Raw genomic sequence first — 4,285 nt, forward strand, 5'->3', positions numbered from 1 at the left:
TTTATTTGTAACATTTGCTCCTTGATGGCAAAAAAGGTTCCTTCTCTCCATAGTTCACAGTAGATAGAGAGTTCTACAGTTACATATGTGCTGATCCTGACTCTTGAGAAAAATATGTACTTGGGAGTTAGATCCAAAACAGGCTTGAAAAACATTAAGCGGCGTTTAAGCACCTAAATTCAAAGTGGTGATCCTGAAGATTTCTTGCTGCCTACATTGCTCGGGTTTCAGATACCTGAAACCCTGCTTTGGCTTATAACCAGAAGTAATTCAATCTTAACTGATCTGCTTTACATAGCACCTGCCTTATACTCAGGCTTAGTTAATGGCATAGGGCATCCGCATGTAATTGATAATGAAAGATTTAAGTCTGACCTAAGGATATAAATTTGGAAGTGAAGCTGGAGTGGAAGCAGGAAATACTGCCTTAAAGATTTTCTTTGCTTCCCAGGGCCCAAGTGAAGGGATAGAAAGAATATTAAGTTGCTTTTCCATAAGGAAGCTCAAACTTACTTACCTGAAGAAGTAGGTATAATTTCTGCATATCATGGGCTACTGTGCAGCCTGCCACACTAAAGACTAACCTTACTCTTACTTTGCATCCTTATCAAGTACTAACCAACTCCTTTCCTCATAGGAAAAACATTTTCTGCCTCTAAATGGTACATACATATGTGTAGATTGTGCAGTTCTGACTTTGCCTTCCTAACAAGGAAACTTTTAGGTAGCTAGTTTACATTCTGTTATGTCACCTTTTGTTTATGTTTTGATACATCAGCTGTATCAGAAAAATACTCTATGTAAACAATGGAGAAAAGTTAGTAGTCCCATCGTGTCCCTGCAGCTATAATTCAATGCTCTCTTTTCAGTAATTGTGTTCACCTACTTTATTATCCTACCTTTGATCACTGGATCACTATGTTTTGAATGATTTCACTATTCCCATTATATACTACAGTGAGTGAATTGTGCCTATAGCACACAGCTTTTGTGCATGGTCTTGAGGCTGGAGGTATATTATTTCACAACATGCATGAAGTACCTGTGTGCCTGGCCAGCCACTAGAGCCAAGTAGTGGTTGATGTCCTGGCACCCCTTCCTACCCTGCTATGTCCTTTTTTTTTGTAGGTGGGTGCAGTCCTGCAGCTGTAGCTGCAGGGCACCCCTTTTCTGCAGTCACTGCTGTTGGAATGAGGCCCAGGTGGAGAAGGAGAGCTGTAACAACAGGAGTCTTTGTGCCGAAAGGCATCATGCAGGATGTGGCGACTCTGTGGGCTATAGTGTTACCTGCACAGCTGCACGCAGGTCAGCGAAGCCAAGTGCAGTAGGCGCTTTCTGTCACCTTTTCACCTTTCTGTTCTCAAGCTGTTGAGGAACTAGTTTGGTTCTGGGAATAGTAAGGATGAAAGCGAGAGCAGCAGCTTGGACCAGCTCCCCAGGGACCCTGATAATGGCCCACAACTGTCAGAGCAAAGTGCTCCTGCAGCGGTTCCTCTGCCACAAAATCTGTAAAGCCTTTCCAGACGCCTGTCTGTCTGTTCACACGAAGGGTAGTGTTCATCTTTTTTCTCTACGTGAGGGCCTGAGGGCTAGGCTGCAGTACATAAATATGTATGTGCATTATACAGAGAAGATCAAATTCCTGTGGGACTCCAGAGATGCCTGTATTTTCTTAGCTGAGAATAAAGGGGCCTCCTATTAAACACAGCAAAAAAAGAGCAAAGCAGAAGTGTTGCTCGTGATTTAAAATAGCAGGGAGAAGTCTTACTTGTACGTGTTCTTCTCAACTTACTTTCACTTCCAAATGTTATCCTATTGCAGAATTATTAGTAGAGTATAGGGGATCTAATAGGCCAAAAACTAAATACTGTAATTCACATGCACATACTGAAAAAAATGCCTTTGAACAAGCGAGAAATGCAGATTTGCTTCTCAAGTCAGGCATCCAAAGTTTTTCTCATAAAACCAGAATGCAGCAATTTCACTAAGCTTACAGAACAAGTGTTTTCTTAAAGAAAATATATTTATCAGAGTTCCACAGAAATATTTTTTCATTACTTTGTTCTTGGAAAAACAGAAGAGCGCTAGTCTTGTGAATACCAGTGTGGGCCATCCAAAGTTGTGCTACAACATCAACAACACCTCAATGCATTAAAAAAAAATTCCTCCCTACCTGTGCAAAAAAGGAAAACACTGCATACATAAACCCTTTATTGTAGGACATCATAGTGTCTCAGTGCGCAATTTTCTTCTGTAATCTGACAGCAAGACACAAACATGAAACATCACATGCCAGCAAAGCGTAGGCCAGTTCATCTCAAACCATAGTATTCATGCCCTTCTCTGTCAAAATAACTCAACCTTTTAAATCAGTACATAGACTTAGGAATATCACCTAAATAATGAACAGTAACTGGATTATGGACAGCAAGTGAAAAGACTCCTGCTTCTACCCCGAGAGCCTGCAGAAGGCATCTGCAAATCCCCCAAAAGGGATTTGGTCTATTTCTTTCCCTGTACAACAAACACTGAGTTGATGCAAAATAGGACACTACAAGGGCTGCTTTAACTTACACAAGCTTACCGGCGCCATGTTAGACAGTCCAAAGAAAAAACTACTTTGCACCCAGTGTCCCTATATTCTTTAGTCAACCTTCATCTTTAACAAAGGTTGATATTACACATGGTTCTGTGCTCACTCCCAAGTTTAAGCAGTATTGTGTAAATACTCCCTCTGAAGGATTCATATTAGAGCAATATATAAGGTCAGCATTCCCAGCCTTCTGTTTCTGCAAGGGTTAGCAGGGGCTCTGGAAGAAAATGTGTGCTGGCTGCTCACTTGCATCTATTACACGGTGGTGTAACAGTGGTTACAGTTCAACAGAAAAGCAAGGCTAAGAATCCAGAGTGGTAACCAGTTAAAATGCCTAATTTTTTTCTGGAAGTATTTTTAGCAAAAACAGCCAACATCACTTCAGTCATTTAATTGTCTTTGATTCAGCCTTTAACATGCCTTGATTTGCTATATTCTGCACACGTGAACAAGGGTGCCCAGAAAAATGGGGAAAGAAAATATTTATTTTTTTTTAGGTCTACCAGGCTTGGTGCTGCTACTCAAGAATGGACAGAATTGCCATTGCCAGTGAAAGGAAGAGAGCTCTTTGAGACAGAGAAACAGAGCTGTCTGCTGTTTTGACAGTCTCAAGCACACAAGAAAGCTCTAGCCAAATACTGGTGAAAGAAATCAGAAGAAAGTTCTTTTCATAACCAAGCAAGGAAAAATACAAGTTATAGAACTCAAGAGATTTGATACTCCTGTGGTGACAGTAATCAGTATTCAAACACTATGCTATATTCAGACACTATTTACTATAGAAATACATCTATATAAACACATTGCTATAGAAATGTATCTGACTGGCAGCTAATGTAGAATTAACAATTTATTTTCACTGAACAAAAATTAAGAGCAAGCTGTGCTCACACCACGAAAGGCCCATACAGTGGCTTTACACATACTCAGAGAATCACTCTGTTCTATCCGTTTTGGTGGGAAACTGAGAACCAAATTCCACAGGCCCAGGATCCTTTCCCCACACACCCTCTCCTTGACAAGGAGCAAGATACAGCCCTCATTCTTTTGCTGACCATAGGCACAAAAAGAAAAGGTACCTGCCCTCAGTGAAGTATATATCAAGCTATGGGACTTCAGTACACTGTAGAGGTAGCTTTGCAGCACATTTAGACCAACTGGCAATCAATAGAACTGCTACAAATACCGTATTTTTGCTCCCATTTTTTCTATCCTGTGATGTAATTTAAGCAAACAGCCAGTGTTCTTATTAGAGATGGAATGAAAGGAAAATTAAACTGGATTGCCAGCAGGTGGCAGTGAATATTCTCCATTTGTACCCATCACCTTAAGTTATAGATATAACTACGTGATAAGAGAGTTAAAGAGAACTTACAACATTAACATTATATTCTTAGAAGTACATATTTCAAGCAAATTTCTGAGCAGTCTATGCTTAGTGCATTTTTTCAGGAATGCACATGCTACATTTATAGCATTCTAACATATTTATGTAGAGCTTGCAGGTTTGTGTGCACCACAGCAAGTGTCACCATCACCAGCTGTTTTCCAAGGCTCAAGAGCCACCTCTCCCTTCCCTATTCCTTCAGCTGTTTCCATCCCAGTCTTCCTCCCGCTCATACACATGTACATACTCAGCAGTTCTCCATCTTGGACAGAGTGGACAAAAAGGCACACTGTAATTCTGTGTCT

The sequence above is a fragment of the Dromaius novaehollandiae genome, chromosome 7 (assembly GCF_036370855.1).
Source record: "Dromaius novaehollandiae isolate bDroNov1 chromosome 7, bDroNov1.hap1, whole genome shotgun sequence".
NCBI classification, from domain to species: Eukaryota; Metazoa; Chordata; class Aves; order Casuariiformes; family Dromaiidae; genus Dromaius; species Dromaius novaehollandiae.